The following is a 20,571-nucleotide window of genomic DNA, read 5'->3' on the forward strand; positions in this document are numbered from 1 at the left end:
CACAGAGATAAGAAATCCCTTACAGTCCATCCATAGAAATTATTGAGTTTGAATACAGTCCTCTTCACTCAGATACTTAGACAACTTCTCAGGGCAATAAAATCCATATGGAAGGAGATATGCACTCTAAAAATAATTTCAAAAGAAAGTTCAGATATAAGGATAAGAAGCGCATCATCTAGATATATATCTGTGTTAAGGAAAGCATCTCCAAATTTACTATAACAATCTAAAATGGAAGGGCCTTCTTTAAGAAGAAGGATGAAGATTTGACTGATCATGACCCATCAAACTCAAAGCTGCCATTCATCAAAGAGAAATAACTTTTCTTTGTGTTTAAATAGCTTCTGCTAAGTCAAGACATTTTCTTTGATTAAAAAAAATGTGTTAGTTACATTTTTAACTTCCTATTGTGAGCCTTTGAATAATCTACAGGTTATAGATAAATATGTCTTTAAGTTACTCTGCAGCCATACAGAGCAAGAAAGACAAAAATAATCAGGCCATATTTGGGACAGTCACCCTTGGACAGACCTGAGGCATTGAGCCTTGCTTCTCCAACATACTTTGCCCTAAACTTTCTCATGAAAGCTTTGAAATCCATGGCTGCTTGGAGACATCTGGAGACTAGGTGAATAAGAAGATAAAAGTTCCATTCTAAACACTATCCTTCTAAAGTCATAATAGGAAAAGGAGGGAAAAAAACAATATTGAAAACATTGTCTATGCTCTTTCAAATCAGAAAACAGTTGTCCCACTTCTTATGGACCCAGACGTGGAAGCACAGCCTCTAAGCAACTGTCTGTGATGAGATTTATTCACTTAACTTGTAGACATACTCTTCAGTCGTTTATCCAAGTCCATTTATGGTTCTTTCATGCTAGTTTCAATAAATTTTCATATTTGATAGCTGAGCCAATATCAATTTATAACGTAGAAATTAGAATATAGAAATGGGAAAGCCTTACTTTCAGCAATGATATAAATCATTCGAATCTATTTGACAGAGAAAAGAAAGAAAAACTAAACAAATCAGTAATACCTCAAAGAACACAGAACATGTGACATCGAGGACATGCAGGGAATCCTACATAGCACAAGACGTCCTGATGAAACAATGCATTGTAAACAGCAAAAAAAACCCTGTCGATCCTAAGATACCAGGAAACGTGAGATTTAAACCTTCTGTGAAAGACAGTGCAGTTTTTTTAATTTTTATTTTTTATTTAAAATAGGTATCATTGGAGTTTTGATGTTTAAAGAAGTCTTCAACTACTCAATTTTACTGTGCTAATTATTCACTATTTTCTCTCATTTCCAAGCCCATCCTCTATCCTTTGGTATGTGATGCTGAGGCTGGAGTCTCCCTTAGCTTTTTCCTTCTGGTTAGCATCTGACAGTGGGAGGCACTGAGAGTCAGTGGAGACAGAATGGAAGGAAGAAATAAGTCACAAAGCATCCCTTCATGTTTTCCTGGCCCATCCGCTTTTCTCCGGCAACAATAGACAGTTGGTTCCAGCTCTCAGCACACCAGCACCTGCCTCAGCTGAGTCCTTCCTCAATAACCCATCCACAAAGTAGTAAGCACAATTAAATGTCTGTTTAATTAAGTAAATGTTTAATTAAGTAGAATGGAACTTTTACCTTCTTATTCACCTAGTTTCCAGATGTCTCTAAGCAGCCACTGATTTCAAAGATAACATGAGAAAGTTGATGGGTAAAACTTAGTACCGCTAAGTTTTAAGATAATTTCTTGTAACAATGGTAACTAGAACAGTAGATGTCTTAAATGTGTCCTCATAGTAGGTGCTCAAATAATATTTATTGATGAAAAGAAAATATGCAGAGAAAGTAGGTGGTGGCAGGATGCCAACCGTATACTCTATTTACTCCCTAAGTTTGCATCAGATTGTCCGTAGAATGAAGAAGCTACCTAGAAACAGTTCAGAAAGCAAATTCCATGACACAAAGTAGTTGTTTCCCCTTTTGTTTTTGTAAATAGAGGAAATGTGCTTTAACCTTAATACTGAGGAAGCCTGCTTTTTCAATATTGACACAAAACAGTAATTTCCACATTTCCCATCCCATCATCTCAAATTCCCTTTAATTCTCATTGATTCCTGAGACTAGACTAGATGTTCATATTATTTCAGGAATTCTAGGAATTGGTGTTAATAAAGTGCTTATAATATATCATAATCCTAGAAATGGCGGTCTTCTGGAGAGTGATTATTAAGGAAATTTTCATTCTTAATAGATTTGATGTACATTCCAGATGAAACTCAGATTTTAAATACTTACAAGAACATGACAGTAGCAGCAGGCACATGTAGCACCCAGATCTTGGTTTCTAATATAATAAAAGGATTTAGGGCTCCTTGGAAATGTAGCCAATTCTTAGATCAGAACAGGAAATATACAAGGTGAGTCTGGACCATCTTGTCATTCTAGAAAATAAGAAACTGCTCAAAAAATAAAAGACCCACACTGATGGGGGTGTGAAGAGACATAGAAGCCAAGTAAAAGAGTTCCCAGTAGTCAAATCTAGAATAATTTGAGTAACAAAATAAATAATTATTGGACTATAATCCAAACTATAAAATAAATATTTATTAATCCATACTTACATAAATAAATGATTCCACAAATAAATGGGGAAAACAGATAGATTTCCCATTTGGAAGAATTCAAATAATTAATATAAACATTCCACTTTGAGGGAAGTGTACCTGAACTCCTCACTTCTTACTTGTGGGCTGCACTGAGTGACTTGTCTCCTAGGAATACAGTATAGAAGATGGGGAGTAACTTTACAGTGGAGAAATTGACAAGCACTACCTCAAACCAGGTGATCAAGATTAACATCAATAGTCATAAGTCATGTGATAGTATGTACCCTCGATATAATATGATGAGAAGGATATTTTACCTCTGTGATCTTTTTTTCCAAGAATGATTGCCCCAGTCTAATCCTGAGAAAAACAGACAAATTTCAGTTGAGGGACATTCTACAAAATACTTGACCAATGCTCCTCAAAACTGTTAAGGTCATCAAAAACAAAGAAGGGTATAACCAAATGGAGTCTAAGGAAGACATGACAACTCAGTATAATATAGTATCCTGAATGGAGTCCTGGAACAGTAAAAGGACATTAGAGAAAAACTGGGGAGATCTGAATTAAGCTTTTAATTCACAGTAATGTACCTATATTGGTTCATTAGTTATGACAAATGTAATATACCAATAAAAATTTTAATAATAATAACCAGGGAAGCTGGGTTGGAGTATAAGGGATCTCTCTGTATTGCCTTCACAACAATTAAATTTATTTAATTTATAATTATTAAATAAATAACACTTAAAAATGTTGACAAAACTCAACACAGTAGCTTCACTCTGCACAACTGACTGCCATATATTTCAATGGCTGGGTTTATGAGGACAAGTTAAACCTATACACGTGGCTACACATAACAGGCAGTATTAAAATCCTGCCAACTTTACACATGGGGGGCTCAGTCGGTTGAGCGACCGACTTCGGCTCAGATCATGATCTCACGGTTCGTGGGTTCGAGCCCCGCATCGGGCTCTGTGCTGACCGCTTGCTCAGAGCCTGGACCCTGCTTCAGATTCTGTGTCTCCTTCTCTTTCTGCCCCTCCTCCACTCGTACTCTGTCTCACTCTGTCTCTCAAAAATAAATAAATGTAAAAAAAATTTTTTTAAACCCTGCCAACTTTGGTGATTAATAGTCTGAATGCTGCCATAGCAAGGCTGCTCCAAGTATTTAGAAAAACCAGCTTAGTCATCTGCCCACTCGCTCCTTCATTAAATTTAATTTATGGACTACGGATTTCAGTGTAGTGAAATTTGAAAACAACAGCAAATTGTTCCACAGAAATGGGATGCCATGGGGGCTGAGGCCCATGAATCTCAGAAACAAAGGGGAGATACAATTATTAAAAAAAAGTAATGGGGTCACATTGTTGAGGTGGTCCCAAGAACAGAACTTTGTGAAATGATTAAAAATGTAATTAAAAAAAGTTAAGGCAGACATGTATCCCAACCTTATTTATGTATTTGCAAGAATTTATTTTTCAATTGTGAGATTTAAGATAAACTAAAAAAATAGGATACAAATAGAAAAAGTCTATGAAACTCTTCCAGAAGAAGTGATTTTGAAGACAATGTCTGTATCACTTGGGCAACATGTCTTAGAGGACAGACAAAATAAACCAAGACCTAACAACCAATCACAGAGAAGTTAAAGCCATGATTCAAAATGAAGAAGTTACTTCCATCATGGAATTCTATGGCTTTCTACTGGCTCCAGGTCAATTTCCTTTAAAAAACAGTGTGCTAACTGGGGTGCCTGGGTGGCGCAGTCGGTTACGCGTCTGACTTCAGCCAGGTCACGATCTCGCGGTCCATGAGTTCGAGCCCCGCGTCGGGCTCTGGGCTGATGGCTCAGAGCCTGGAGCCTGTTTCCGATTCTGTGTCTCCCTCTCTCTCTGCCCCTCCCCCGTTCATGCTCTGTCTCTCTCTGTCCCAAAAATAAATAAACGTTGAAAAAAAAAATTAAAAAACAGTGTGCTAAAAATGAATCCAACTGAAAGATAAATTTATTTACTTATTGAATTTAATAAATTTAATAAATTATTAAATTGTTGAAATATTTTTCAAAGTTTTTCTTTCACCTCAAACTCATGCCTCTGCCTCCCTCTACCTCTTCCAGCAGTTCTACCTTGTGTTTGCTTCTACTCCAGCCTGTTTGTATAAATATAGGCAGGCTTACTTTTAAATGCTGCACAAAGAGAGCTCTGGCATATAGTGTCAGAATCTATATAAAGATAGCAATTTTTTAAAGTTTATTTATTTGAGAGAGAGAGAGAGGGAGAGTACAGGAGAGGCATAGAGAGAGTGGGAGAGAGAGAGAATCTCAAGCAAACTCCGCACCACCAGAGCAGTACCCAACGTGGGTCTCAAGCCCACGAACCGTGAAATAATAACCCAAGCTTCCGAAATCAAGAGTTGGATGCTTAACCGACTGAGCCACCCAGGCACCCCTGAAGGTAGCACTTAACCTTTTGGGCTAAAATAGGCTCAGGATGGAAGGCAGTGGCAGGACTCAAATCCACAAAATGAAGAAACTAAAAAGCATAAAAGGAAAGGCTATCATTTACATATAACATGGCAAAAATAAGAACAAGAAGTGTAGATGCAAGTCCTAGATAGGAACTGAATAAAATATAAACCTTGAAAAATCCTCAATAATTTGGCAGTTAGGATTCTTTAAAAAAAAATCGATTTATTGGCAAAATGACTTTTTGCAAATTTCCCTACTTCTTTTTTGACAATTCCTTTACCATGAAACCAAATTGGAATGCTTTGATCTTTACCAAGAAGACATAAGAAATTATTTGGGAAATAAACTTTTAAATAGCCATGCACATGATCCTCTTTCTGATTTTCCTTACTGGTTTACTGTGTGCCTTAAGTAAGAGAGCCCAGAGCTCTCTGAGTTTCAACATTTCTATTTTAGGGAAGAGAGAAAAGAGAGGAGGGAGAGAAGAACTTTATCCTCTTTTAACTTCTGGATAAAGTCAGTTTATGCATAAGTAGTTGTTGCTGTCTTGCTTTAAACAAACCCACTGTGACCCCAGAAACTTCTTTGAAAGCATAGTGTGATTTTTCTGTTACATGATCATTTGCAAACTGCTCAAAAGAGTGGAGCAGATGCCAGTGATCTGGGGCAGCACCAACCCTAAATTCTATAGGTTAAATTCCCACATCCTCAAAATAATATAAAGTTTTTCCTAATATTATTGTGTTCTACCCAGCAATCTGTTGAAAGAAAGAACAGATAGAGGGGTGGAAAAGGAAAAGAAGACAGGAAAAGACATTGACGTTAAACCCTTTTGGTATGGCCAACATGTGGAAAGAAGACAAGATAAACGTTTTCCACACTTTTCGCACTAGGATCTTCCAGAAACAACCTCCTCGCTGTTGTCTGAACACACCGCACTTAACCTGACCTCCTCACCATGATTACCTTTCCTTTCTGATTCTCTGAATCCCACCTATTTGTCTCAATCCAGTTCAGCAACCCCTCTCCTATGCCTTTCCCAACCACCCTGACCTACCTTATCTCATCTACCCCTTCCATAAATTTATAGCAGATTTAAGAAAGAAACTCATCTGAGTTTTCTTTTAGCTTTTATAACTTACTTAGAAATTAATGAGCAACAAAGGAGCAGGATATTATTATTTCCTGTGTGTATTGTATAATAAAAGTATGAGCAGGCCCACAAAATTCACTGTCTTGCAATTCTTTTTCCTTCCAATGTTTACAGCCCACTTGGAGAACATATGGATTAATAAACAAATTGAAAAGTGAATGGATGCACTGACCTAACAGTTGCAGACATAAATGGAAGCAGCATGAGGAAGGGCCAAGCAATGGAACAAAGAATCAGGTCAAAACAATTTCATTGGCTCAGCTCTCCCTCTTTCCCACAGAGCTCTCAGCTTTCTTTAGAGACTGGAACTCTGTTGTTTTGAAATGGTCATGGCAAAGAAAGTGAGTGGACTTCAAAAGAGAAATGAATGATTCCATAAACATGGATCTCTACCTTAACATCCCTTTATGGACAGTAAAAGTCCAAGGAGGCAAACCTAAAATAAGTTTCCAGAGCCCAAGAGAAAAATAATCATTGAACATCTTTTTTTAATCAAGTTTACATTTCCAGTAATGGGGAAGCTTAAACAATTCCATTTCCTGTTTATGTAAAACCTTTTGCCACTGAATTTGGGGAAAAATGTTCATCTTGTTGGCCTTCACAAAAAAGGTATCACCCACTCACCAGTGCCCTGTTCTTTTAGAGTGTAATTTATTAATGTCAGTACCAGTTACTCAAAGACCATATTGAGGCAAACTTCATGTTTCCTTTGTGTCCTGCAGTTCCATAAGGGAAGAGATTCCATTTGCCTAATATTTAATTTTGTTCCATGCCCAGAGGTTTTGGAAAGCATACTTTAAAGTCCAACATGGGGTCTGTCAGAGTGATTTGGGCTGGTACAGTTTTCTACAGGGAGCCTGTCTGAGCTGGTGCCTTTTAGAGATCTCTTTTATTATAAATTGAACATGGGTTAATAACTGTTTACATGGCATTTGTTTATTGCCTGTCTTAAGGTGTCAGATACCAAAACTACAGATTTGTTGAAACTATAGTTTTGTTCTGCCAACACATTACATAGATAGCATCAGCTAAAGCTGGTCATTGCTATTGCTGACTCCATCATTTGAAAGAAGGGGACAGCATGTAATTCTGCCTCCGGAAATCTGCTTGTGGCAGAGATTTTATTGCCTTCATACTTTTGCTTACTGTGCCCAGATGTTGCATATACTTTACCAAAAAATGCATATTTTAAAGAATTTGTATTAACTCTTTTGAAATAATTTTATGCTTATACCATGTTTGTTTTGTCATTCTGTCTGCCTCTTTCTCTGTCAATGTGTGTGTGTGTGTGTGTGTGTGTGTGTGTGTGTGTGTGTGTAAATATTTTTTCTGAATGATTTGCCAGTAAATTGCAAGGATAATGCCCCTTCACCTCAGTGTGTATTTCCTAAAAACAAGGGTATTTTCTTACAAATCCAGAGTACCATTTTTCAAGTCGGGAAGTTTATACTAGTACAGCTTTTTAATCTATAGACCTTAGCCAAGTTTTATCATTTCTGTCACTAAATTCTTCATAGAGTAATTTTTTTTTCTGGTACAGAATTCAATCCAAGAATTAGTGTCACATTTCGTGTTCTTGTGTTTTTATTCTCCATTAGTTCAAAATAGTTCTTCAACCTTTCTTTGACTTTTGTGACCCTAATCTTTTTGAAGAGTAATTCCTATTTATTTTGTAGACTAACCCTCCACTGATAATTTTCTGAATCCTCTTTATAGTTAGATTCACAAGATACATTTTCAGCAGGAACCCCAGCAGCGATATTGTGTTCTTCTCAGTTGTCCCATCAGGAGGCACAGGGTATCTATCTGGCTCACTAATGGCAATGCTCATTTTGTTCACTTTGTCAAGGTTTCTCATCAAATTGTCACCCACTGGTTTTAGAAGCTACTGATGTTTCTTGAATAAAACAATTATTACTACGGTGATTGTCAAATGGCAATTTTCTGAATATATCATGAATATTTTTGAATATTTATTATTTGCCATTCTACTATAAAGAACTTTCCCCTCCTGCTTGTTCATTTAATTTTGATTTATGTGCTTATGAATGCTCCCTTTCTGTATTCAGCATGGATTTGTGGATTCTTTTTTTATATGTTAAAAGACAACTATTATTATTTATCTTGATGTTCAAATTACCTCAGCTTAGGCCAGTGGGGCCTGTTTGAGCTGTTCCTTGTAGGGTTTTGTTTTGTTTTTGATGCATACCATCCTTCTTTGAGCATTTCCTTACTTTTTGGTATAAAAATATATTTCAGAATCAACTTGTACTTTTCCAGCACCAACTTTATAATTGGTAATTTCTGTAAAAGATCTTAATTCTTTTTATTGGAAAACAGTACTTATAGTCCAAAATCTTGGGCTAGATGTGCTAATTATTATTGTCAATGCCATCGCCATAACTGATTTCTAACTGATGCTCTCTGTTCCAATATAGGATACTAGTTCTCAAAATAAAATGCCCACAGAACCCTAAGCAAGATAAATAATAACAAACCCGCTTTTTTAATCCCATTCAATCCACATTTAGAAGCATTTTTTAAGAAACATTTTAGCACATAAAATAGAAAGAGAAAATCTAAAATGGGATTTGGTGGAATATCTGAAAAAAAATGAAAATCTAATGGCACTAAAAAAACATGAAGCTATTAAAAACAAACTTTGGGTTGTAATTCTATACACAGAAAAACATTATATATTTTAAAGTTAATAATATAAATAAATCTGTAGCAACTGTGATCAAAAGAGAAAGGCATAAGTCATGAATAAAGGGGGGATTCTTCATGAAACTTGATAAGCCATTTCTAAAATTCAAGTGAAAAAGAAACATGTAAGAATAACCAAGATAGCTATGAAAGTGAAAAAAGAGAAATAGAGAGAGAGAATTCTTGTCCTAACAAATACCTAAGCATAAGGTTTTAAATATCAAAACAGTGTGCTAATAGAACAAAAAAACACAATTAGGCCAATAGACCAGGAAAATCCAGAAGTAGAATTTATGTATACAAAGGAATTTTTTACTTAGTAAAGTGTTGTGCTTATATTGAAGAGAAATTCGAACACATTATACGGCATTGGAAAAACCATATAGCTACACATTTGAGAAAATATTAAATTAATCCATAATTTTCAACATTAACAGAAATAAAATTTATATGGATTTGACATCTACATGTCTACAGGTAAAAAAATACACAAATATAAGAATAAATGTGAAAATATATTTATTAACATAAGGCATGATTGTCCTTAATTGAACACATAAAGCAATTGATATAATGGAGAATACTGCGTTCAATAAATGTTCCAATTTTGTAAGGTGAATCACAAAAAAATAAAACCGTAATTCATAAACTATAAGAAATATTGGCTATAATGCTCTAACAACAATTATTTCTTACAAATCAATAAAAAATTAAATAATGTGCAATTCATAGAAAATTGGCAATAAACATTAAGAAGAAATTCAAGAGGGAAAAAATGGCCATAAATGGCCATTATACATATAAAATGTAAAAAATGTTCAGCTTCTCTAGTGATCAAAAAAATGCAAATGAAAATAAAAATAAAACAGCCTGTCTTCACCCAATGTACTGGCAATAATTTAAAAGTTTGATAATGGAAAATATTGGCATGTACATAAGAACTTGTTGTCATAGATGGGAATATAAATTGCTGTCTCCATTTTTGTTTAAAATTTAATAGTATGTATTAAAAGAAAAATGTGCATATCTTAAGTCTCAGCAATTTAACTTTCAGTTTCTACTCTGGAGATGTATTTGCAGTATTCAAGACAATGTATACAATGATATTAGTTGCGATTTATTTGTTGTAAGAAAATATTAAAAAAATTATGTGTCCCTCAGTATGGGAATAACTATGCAATATTACTGAACATGTTAACATTTATCTCTAAGGTATATAATTTAGTGGAAAAGACAAAATTTAAAGTGAGATATATTTTACCCTTTATGTCATGAAAGAAACCCAACAAAAACAAATCCTATGGTAGAAAAAGATGTATGCAAATATACAAAAAATATTGACAATACATCTCACCCAGTACTAAAACCTCTGAATGGATTAAGTGTCCCAGAGTAAAGGTTCACTTATGAATGTAGCACCCAGTGAACCATTTCAGTTGGATAGAAAAGGCTTAGGTAAAAAGGAGACTAAACTATGTGACTCTCCCATCAAATGCCAATGTAGGTGCAATTGAGAGAGGGAGGAGGCCAAGCAGGAGAGATGAAACTAAGAAAGCAAAGAGAAAACTTAAAAGAAAAACACTTAGAAGAGTATAGAATTTTGAATTTTTGAAATCTCACCTTTGCCATTTACTAAAGATCTGCATTCAAGAAACACAGAGAGATGAAGCCAAGTGATCCTCATGCCTCCATACTAGTGCATCAGTTCTATAGGCTCTCTTTTATTTATGAATACAACCCAAGGTTCCCCTCCAACACTACCAACTCTCCAGAAATTGTTTTGGAATCCATAGGGTTATTAAAAAGTAAAAACAACACATAATGTGTATTTCCATATTTTCCTTCTCCAGTCGTTTACTGTGTGCCTTCTCCAAACAGATCATAAGCTCCATAATGGAGATGGGGGCTTTTCTGTTCTCATCAATCTATTCCCAAAGCCTACAACAGAGACAGGTACCTTCATAAACAAGTTTGATGCCCACCTAGAAATTTCAAGAGAGAGAAAGATTCTTCTCAAATTATCACTGATATTCCATTTCTGAAGGATGGAACAGTTTCCTTTATATCCATGTTTCAGATGATCTCTTTCCAAGATCACTTGAAAATACCACTTTTTTCAAAAAATAAATGATAAATCTACGGCCATCTGGGGTGCTCAGTCGGTTAAGCGACCGACTTCTGATTTCGGCTCAAGTCGTGATCTCACAGTTCGCCTTGGGCACTGCAATGACAGCATGGAGCCTTGCTGGGATTCTCTCTCTGCCTCTTTCTCTCTCTGCCCCTCCCTTGCCCATTCTCTCCTTCTACCTCAAAATAAATAATTAAAACTTAAAAAAAATGATAAATCTATGTCATGGAAAAGAAGCTTCCTCCACTTGTGTTTCAGCCTCTCTTTCTCTGCCCCTTAGTAGTGAGATGTTTGAAGGGGACCAGGTAGGGCCGGATAGGCATGATTGGGGAACAAACAAGAATAGATATTATATATTTGAAGCCAATCTAAGTATACATTTTGAAAAAGAGGAGTGGTAATAAATAAAACCAAATATGCAATTTGAAAGCAAGGACAGGCATAGTGAATAAGGTAAAATATGTACATGAAGAGAGACTTAGACAAACATTTAAAAAAGATAGTCACGGGGCACCTGGGTGGCTCAATCGGTTAAGCATCCAACTTTAGCTGAGGACATGATCTCACAGTTCACGAGTTCAAGCCCTGCATCAGGCTCTGTGCTGCCAGCTTAGAGCCTGGAGCCTGCTTCGGATTCTGTGTCTCCCTCTCTCTCTGTCCCTCCCCCGCTTATGCTCTGTCTCTCTGTCTCAAAAATAAACAGTTAAAAAAGATAAGTTTAAAAAAGATAGTCCCAATATAATATTCATTCAGGAAGACATGTAAGAATATGATACTTAATATAGATAAAGACATGACTTTTTTCAAGGCATAAAGCTTTGCATATTTTTACTAGCATTTATCTAATGATTGCAATTAGTTCCATTGTGTCAATAGCCACAGTTAGACAAAACCAGACCCTCCATATTTAATAGTTTTGTGTTGTGTTAAATATTCTAAAAGTTAAAAAATTAACCAAAGTCTAAAATGATTTTTTTCTTGAATTTTCTTGTCAAAATACTCATTTACCTGGATTAAAGGATACTGTGTCTGTTCAAGTTTAAAATTAACCCTCGGTTCTCACAAAGGTTCCTGAGTAAGAGATGGAACTTAAAAAAAAAAAAAAAAAGCCTCCTAGTCCCTAAGGATGGTATATTCCCCAATGTTCTTTTCATATGTAATCAAGGAGGATAATGGGGAAATAAAAAAGGAACTTCCAGAAGGTCCTAGGAAACAGTGTGCATGGGAGCACAAGGCACTCCCTTGGAGCAACTGAGGACTTAATCAAGGAACATTCCACACTTTCAAGATAGGGAGCCCTTAAATACCTCCCATGAACTTGAGGAATTGCTACAGATCTTTGTCAACTGTGTGTCTTCCATTTTTGTCCTCTCAGAAAAGGGTTTAGTGGGATTTCCTATTCCTCTTCTACTCCTGCATATTGACTATATGTGTGGAGACGGGTCAGTTAAGGCTGCTTTCCAGTTCATAAAACTGTGTGTCAAGAGGTCCCATATTTGGACCAGAGGTAGAGACTATATTGCACATTTTCCTTGGTGTTGAGACTATTCAGCCTCATCCAGAGATCCTGGCCCTTGATCTCAATGCCATAATGAGAGTTTTGGCCTATTTCCTGATTAAAAGTGATGTGGGCATTTTGCCTGTGGAAAAGGGGATGGGCAGAATGTTTAGTAATCAAAAGAGGAAACTATGATTTGTCGTTAGGGCTAGTCACAAATATTCAATTTCTCCTTCCTCAGGCACATAGGAGGAATGAATTCTACACCTCATTCCCACTCTTGTAGTTAAATGTGGCCAAGTGTCCTGTGTAAAATGTAAAGCAGGAGTCTGTGCCCTGCCACGTGTAAGCTTTCAGGGTTGGTATATGTATCACTATATGCTTTTCCTCTTTGCCATGGCACTGCCTACACTCCAGACTATGGCTGCTTCATTATGTGTTCTGGAGTGAAGAATGATGGCCCTCAGGGCCCCTATGAGGAGGAAGAAATAAACCTTGTTTTACTAAACTACTGAGATTTTAATATTGTTTGCTAATGCATCATGTCCTAAATTGTGCTAACTAGTTCAGCTGTTATATATATATATATATATATATATATATATATATTTTTTTTTTTTTAAATAAAAATACAATGAAAATTATATATAGTGTTCTATATAGTGTTCTAAAGAAATCACAGGCCTAAAATGACGTCACTCAGGCCAGGCCAACTTACCAAACCAGAGCTTAATTAACTAACCTAATTGTAGTTTTAACCTATCCCAGAAATGCAAGTCTTAACCTGTTAATCAGGAATTTTCTGATAAGCACCAGTGAGGTGATCTGTCACTTGGGCTCTCTCCATTCCTCAAAGGAAGATGGAGTAGTAATCCCACCTTATAAGACCCCTTGCCCTTCTACCTAACGGAAGGTGACCTTTCTTTTCTCTTGCTAATAATTTCTTGCCCCATCCTCTTTCCTATAAAAATTTCCCCTGTTGTACAGTTCCTTAGGGCTGCCCTCTGCTTGCTAGCAGGGATGCTGCCTGACTCATAAATCACTTGATAAAGCCAATTAGATCTTCAAATTTACTTGGTTGAATTTTTTTTCTTTAGCAATAGTTATGCTTTTTATAACAGTAAGAAAAGATCAGAGAGATGCCTAAGATAAATGAATTACAAGAAGAAAATGCAGATGACTGGTCTTTGTGAAAGACTCTTCTAGGGAGGGAACTGGCAATATGGGATTTAGCCCAAATTGCTTTGTGAAATTTTCACGGTCATCCAAAAATAACTAATTGAGCCCTCAGTACAGCAGGTCATGTGCAAAGGGGACTTCCTATAACCCACTGAGCTGGGAAGATGGGAAAGCAAAACACCAGTCAAGTCTTAAAATAACAAGGGTTAACTTCTTGGATTTTTCTGGCTTCATAGCCCTTTGTGGTTAAAAATTAGAACAAAGAAAAATGGATATTCTCTCTTTTCTCACTATCAGTCATAAAAACTTCTGGGAGACAGGCAAGGGTAAGACGTGTTTACCTTTACATTCCTCTGCTATGCATGTCAATAAATTATTCAATGGTAAAATAAATATGAAAGAATGGATAATTGAATGAAATCTGTATCAATGGTTTGGGCAAAAGACACACCATTTTGGGTATATTCAACTCATTTCTTAGCAGCCAAGTGAAGGGTATAATGAAATGCCTCCTTTTGCACAAGCATACATACACATTTAGTTCTTTCCAAAGGCTATTGATTCCATCAGTTAAACATACCATATCTGCCTCCATTCTCTAACTTCAGTAGCTTAATTTGGAACCTCATTATCTCTTGCTTAGGCTATGGCCATAGCTTGCTAATTGGATCACAAATTTTCTCCATCTTCACCCCTGCAATTCATCTCCACATAGCCCTCTGAATGTAAAGCAGATTATGCTACTTTCCTACTAAAAGAAAATTTTAGGCTTCAATTATAACAGAATCAAATTCAACTCCTTAGAAAGTCGAAGGAACCCTCATCTTGGTCTATTTATATTCTCCAGTGAAATTTTAACTCATTCTTGGCCAAGCACGAAATTTCCTGTACTTTTTGTCTTTCCCTCAATATTTTGTAAATGTGGCTGAACTCTTTCATTGGGCATGCTATTCCCTTAGCCGAGACCTGTCTGTCTGCCTGAAGATCTCTTACACAGAACAGAACAGAACATCAGCTAACTACTACTATCTATTAAGTGCCTGCTATGTTCCAGGCACTGGGCTATCCTATTAATTCTCACCACCTTCTGAGACAAGTATCATTTGGACAAGTAGATGGTGAAAAAACCTGAAGCTTAGAGATAAAAGAATAAAGTCAAGTTCACACAGCTAATAGATTTGGGAGCTTGAATAGACCCTGGGCTGACTCCAAAGCCCATTAACTGCTGTCTGATACTCCCTCACACCAAACTCCAATGTTAACTCTTTCCTCTATGCTGTCATTCCTGGCACCCTGAGGCAAATTACCCATACATTTTGTCCAAAATTCTCTCACAGAACTTAACATATTATAGCTATTTACCACACATCTCTCTCTTTAAGTAAACTATGAGCTCTTGAAAGTTGGGTAACGTATCTTACTAAACTTCGAATTTTCTTTTCAGACATCATTGTTGAGCCAAGTGGTTAGTGAAGAGAACCTAATAAATGTTTGGGAGAAGAAAAGTAGGGGGAAGTGTGAGAACAAAAGTTTGTTCTCAGTGCCAAGACAGAGACACAGAGAGACAGAGACAGAGAAAGGGGGAGAGAAGGATGGGGGAGGAGGAAGGAATATGCACAATTTAAACAACAAAAATGGTACCAACACTGTAACACTGTATGGAAAAGATAATGTTTTCTAGAGATACTCCATATTCCCAAAGAAAGGGAGAGGACATAACAGAGATTAAAAATGACAAGAAGACAGGAAGTCATAGAGTTGATGAAAACTGAAATAACTGGGCATTTTTTGATATCGTTTATTTTTATTATTTTTTTTTATTTTTTTTTCCAACGTTTATTTATTTTTGGGACAGAGAGAGACAGAGCATGAACGGGGGAGGGGCAGAGAGAGAGGGAGACACAGAATCGGAAATAGGCTCCAGGCTCTGAGCCATCAGCCCAGAGCCCGACGCGGGGCTCGAACTCACGGACCGCGAGATCGTGACCTGGCTGAAGTCGGACGCCTAACCGACTGCACCACCCAGGCGCCCCGATATCGTTTATTTTTATAAACACATCTCTGCAAATATCACAGCCTGCCTTCATAGCTGCCACTGCAAGGGGATAGTGGTGGTCAAGGTGGCAAAAAGATTCAAAATAGGGATAGGTGGAAGACATTGCCAATGCAATGAACCAAAAAGAAGAATATAAAATTAAAATTAAGAATTAAAAGTGCCAAAGACTTGAAAAGGGAAATGGTAATAACAAACTGACACTGAGCAAAGATGATTTGAATCAAAACATTAATCAAGAGAGCAATTCAAAGAACTTAAAGATGACATTAGAAGCCTTTCAGATAACTTCAGTTACATTGACCAAAGAAAATTTTTATTACCGGACAAAACTTTCAAACATCTTGGAGCTAGGCAGCATAGAATATTAATTGAAATTAAGGGGCAGTATACCAGTGCAAATAAGTCCCTAGGCAAACCTGACTTTGAAAGCTAGGGCAGAAATGCTCTTACACAATTTGCAGAAAAACAACCGCAACGTCAACAGTAAAGCCTGAATCATCCTGCGCATCCACACAACCTGGTTCTAGGAAATTAGCCAAATGTGATAGAAGCTCAAATTGGGAAGCATCTAAAATCCAAGTGTTTTCAACCCAGTTCCATTTCAAATACTCATAAATATGAAAGTCAAAGAAGAGAAGCAGGAGACTCCTTCTTTGTTTTGTGCAATCCTGCTTCAGGGATTGTAGAAGGCTCTGAGGAAAGCAAGTAGAAACACGGGGAGGGTGAGAAAACCGATGGGAACAATTTCAGAAGCAGTAGGTTGTGCTTGAAATGGAAATTTAGCTTTGTGGAATTCTAAACAGGGGGAAAGGGCATCCGAGGTTAGCCAAAGCTGGCGGAGGAGAGATATCAGCTGAGTGTGTGAGTAGACAGTGAAGTGCTTACAGAGTAAACAAACATGCCAGACTTTCCGAGTAAGCTTTTTTAAACCACAACGTGCACTAATTTTCTCATCTGTTTTGTTCTCGAAAGGAGTGAAATCAAGGCAAAAAACTTTCTTTTCCTAATGTGATGCCCAGGGCATCAATTTAATACCAAAGGTACTCCTGTGAGGCATTTTGTCCGTTAATACGGTTTAATTTGGTTTATTATGGTTTAATACCAGATTGCAAATGCCTCAATCAACAAGTATTTACTGAGGAAGTGCAATGCACAAGGCAGTACATGCCCCAAGGAATACCCAGAGTTTGAGGTGTGTGTTGAGAACTGACTGTTGTGGGTAATTTTATCACCTTAGTTGGCGTGTTAGCATTTATTTGGAAGAAGAAAAATGAGAAAGTAAATGTTGTAAAGGGCTTTTTATCTAGCTTGCAACCTCCTGCAACTTCATTAAAAAATACACGAACTTATTTCTTAAGAGTAGTCTGTAGTCCCTACTTCCCTTCCTCATGTCTAACTCATCCTTCCAAAAAGGATGGACTTTGCATCTAGTTAAAAAAAAAAATAATAATGTTTGTTTATTTTTGACAAGGAGAGAGACAGAGCATGAGCGGGAGAGGGGCAGAGAGAGAGGGAGACACAGAATCTGAAACCGGCCAGGCTCTGAGCTGTCAGCGCAGAGCCCAACACAGGGCTTGAACTCACAAACTGTGAGATCATGAGCTGAGTTGAAGTTGGACACTCAACAAACTGACCAACCCAGGCGCCCCTGCATCTAGTTTTTAAAATGTAGGTATTTAGGGGCATCTGGGTGCTTCAATTGGTTAAGAGTCTGACTTCAGCTCAGGTCATGATCTCGCGGTCCGTGAATTTGAGCCCCGCATGGGGCTCTGTGCTGACAGCTCAGAGCCTGTAGCCTGCTTCGGCTTCGGATTCTGTGTCTCCTCTCTCTCAGACCGCGCCCCACCCACCCCGTTCATGCTCTGTTTCTGTCTCAAAAATAAATTTTTAAAAAACCTTAAAAAATAAACATAAATAAATAAATAAATAAATAATAAATAAATGTTAAAAACATTTAAATGCAGGTATTTAGGAGACGCTGAATATATAGAAAAATAAACAGCCTTAACAAGTATCCCTTTTTCCATATCTGCCATAGATTATCGTTTAAAAAAAGAAAATATCACAAAACACTTAAAAATTCCTTTCCCTATCCACCCCTTACCTCCTGCCACTTAATATATAACCATTATTTTCAAGTTGTTAAGTGAAATTCCATGCTCATGCTTATAAATTTAGTAAATAAGTGTGTAGAATTTTTTTTTTCCTGGCCTACTATCCTATGTCCTAAAATTGCTTCTTAAAGTTTTAAGGTTTGTTTTCACCTTTAAGACCTTGACCCATTTTCATCACAATTGCAATTGTGTGTGGTAGTTAAGGGCTCAGGATCCAGACCACCAGAGGCGTACAAAGAAAGCACAACTCCACTTCTACTGCTAGCTGCTGTGTGACAGGGGGCAGATTCTGGGTTTTTTGGAGACTCAATTCAGTCATCTGTTAAATGCTTCCTTGACATGTAGAAAGGATTAAATGAACTGACACGGATACAGCATTTATTTAGACCAGTGCCTGTAATCTAATGAGCACTCAACAAATGTTAGTTATCATTATTGTTGGTGCTGCTGTTTCTATTATCATGTGAAGTAGAAATTCGATTTATTATGAAGGGGTAATTACTCCAACTATATTTATCATGCAGTCAGTTATTATTTCACCCTTGATTTCTAAGCCACTTCATAGACAAGCTTTTAAACATGCACATGTCTGTTCTGGGCTCGTTTGCTCTTCAGATGTTCTTATTGCCCATCCCTGCATCTAGTCCACACTGTGGTAATTAGTGACCTATAATAAACCTTGTATCTGTGGTAGCTAGTCCATCCCCCTTTTCTGCCTCTTTTGTGTCGTTTTGACATTTGTGGTCCTTTATTCTTGCATGTTACTTTTAGTATCCATTAGTTAATTTCTTTAAAAACAACAAAGAACTGGGGCCTCTTGTGGATCAGTTGATTGAGTGTCCGACTTCAGCTCAGGTCATGATCCCACGGTTCATGAGTTCTAACCCCACATCAGGCTCACTGCTGCCAATGCAGAGCCCACTTCTGATCCTCTGTCCCTCTCTTGCTCTGCCCCTCTCCCATTTATCCTCTAGAAAGGAAGGAAGGAAGGAAGGAAGGAAGGAAGGAAGGAAGGAAGGAGAAAGAAAGAAAAAAAGAAAGAAAGAAAGAAAGAAAAAGAAAGAAAGAAAGAAAGAAAGAAAGAAAGAGAAAAACAAAGAACCACAGATATGTAGTGTTTCCATTCATGAACATACTTCTATCACCAATTATTTCGATCTTTTTAAAATATCAATAATTTTTTATAATTTTTCCATAAAGTTTAATCTCAAATTTTCTGAAATATTCCTATGTACTCTTGCTGCCATCATGGATAAGATTTGTTAATATGTATTTTCTAAATTTTTATTGTCAATATACAAACATTGTTATATTCAGTGATGTTGATGCACTTCTATTAATTCTAATAACTTGTGCATTTTCTTTCTTTTCTGTGCAGATAACCATGCTATCTTTGAATAATGTCCATTTTGTTTCTTTCAAATTTCACATTTTTGGCATTTTCCTATCTTATTTGTCTGCCTCAGACAGAAGGTATAATTCTGAAGGAAATTGCTGATAGCAGACATCCTTATATTTGTCTTTACCTTAGTGAGAATGCTTTAATGTTTTAGCATTAATATTCAATTTTGAATGTTGATTGACAAGCCTTATAAAGTTAATGCCACTTTTTATGCCTAGTTTGTTAAGTGATTCTTTTAAATCATGAACATTGAATTTTAACATATGCTTTTTTTGCATTTGTTAATCACAAATTTTATCTCCTTCAATCACTAATTTGTTAAAGTAGTGAATTATAGTTGTAGATTTTCTAAGTTAAATTATCTATGAATTATCAGGATGCATACTACTTGCTCACTGAAAAAGTGGCTGGATTCAAGAACCTACTAATATGTTATTTAGAATTATTGCATCTGAATTCCTCTATAAGATTGGCTTACAACTTTTCCTCTTGATACTTTCTTGGTCCAATTTTAGAACTGATATTATATTAATTTCATAAACTGACTTGGAGAGCTTATTCTCTTTGGCTATTTCCTAGATTATATTATATATTAAGAATGCTTTAATTTACTTTCTAGGTAGGATTTTTTTTCTTTTTTTAGGGGGGGAACTAATAAAGGGAAGGAGGGATAGGTAGATTTTTGACCATTAATTGAATAACTTTAATGACATAATTTCTGTCTGCCTGTCTGTCTCTCTGTTTTTGTCTTTGTCTCTATCAGATATTTGCCTGTGTTATTACTTTTTCAAAGAACCAGCTTTGATTTTTGTTAGTCCTCTTTTGCTTTATTTTATTTTATTTTATTTTATTTTATTTTATTTTATTTGGTTTTGTCTTTCTCCTTTTAACTGATGAGCATGCTCTATATTTGTTGGTATTGTGGATATGTTTGGAATTATTTGTATCATTTTTCTGGGTTTTCATGCTATTTCTTGATTCTTTTTCACTCCTTTTCTTAATCATCCTTCTTTAGATGTTTTAGAATTTCTTCTGCTTTTCTCCTTTCTATCAAATTAAAAGATATTCAAAATATTTTGTCCAATAGAATGATGTAATGTTAAAATGCATACCTGAACTAACAGGTTTTTTTCATGAGTAATAAGGAAAGATCAAATGGCTATATCTTCCACATTATTGTTGTGCAGTATTTTAAGACATTCTGCATTACCCTTCCTCCCCAACTGGATATTATTTTAATTATAATCATT

At 36.2% G+C, this 20,571-nt stretch overlaps 1 long non-coding RNA gene across 1 annotated transcript in view; it reads left to right on the top strand.

Moving 5' to 3' along the window:
* Window positions 1–1,329: 1,329 nt before the first annotated feature.
* The window catches only part of LOC125163939 (uncharacterized), a 100,998-nt gene continuing 81,756 nt past the window's right edge, over window positions 1,330–20,571 (top strand). Inside the window, exons 1-2 of the long non-coding RNA XR_007151592.1 lie at window positions 1,330–1,580; window positions 6,353–6,475. This is a non-coding gene — a long non-coding RNA (uncharacterized LOC125163939). The remainder of the gene's footprint in view (window positions 1,581–6,352; window positions 6,476–20,571) is intronic.

The sequence above is a fragment of the Prionailurus viverrinus genome, chromosome B1, assembly GCF_022837055.1.
Source record: "Prionailurus viverrinus isolate Anna chromosome B1, UM_Priviv_1.0, whole genome shotgun sequence".
In the NCBI taxonomy this organism is placed as follows: Eukaryota; Metazoa; Chordata; class Mammalia; order Carnivora; family Felidae; genus Prionailurus; species Prionailurus viverrinus.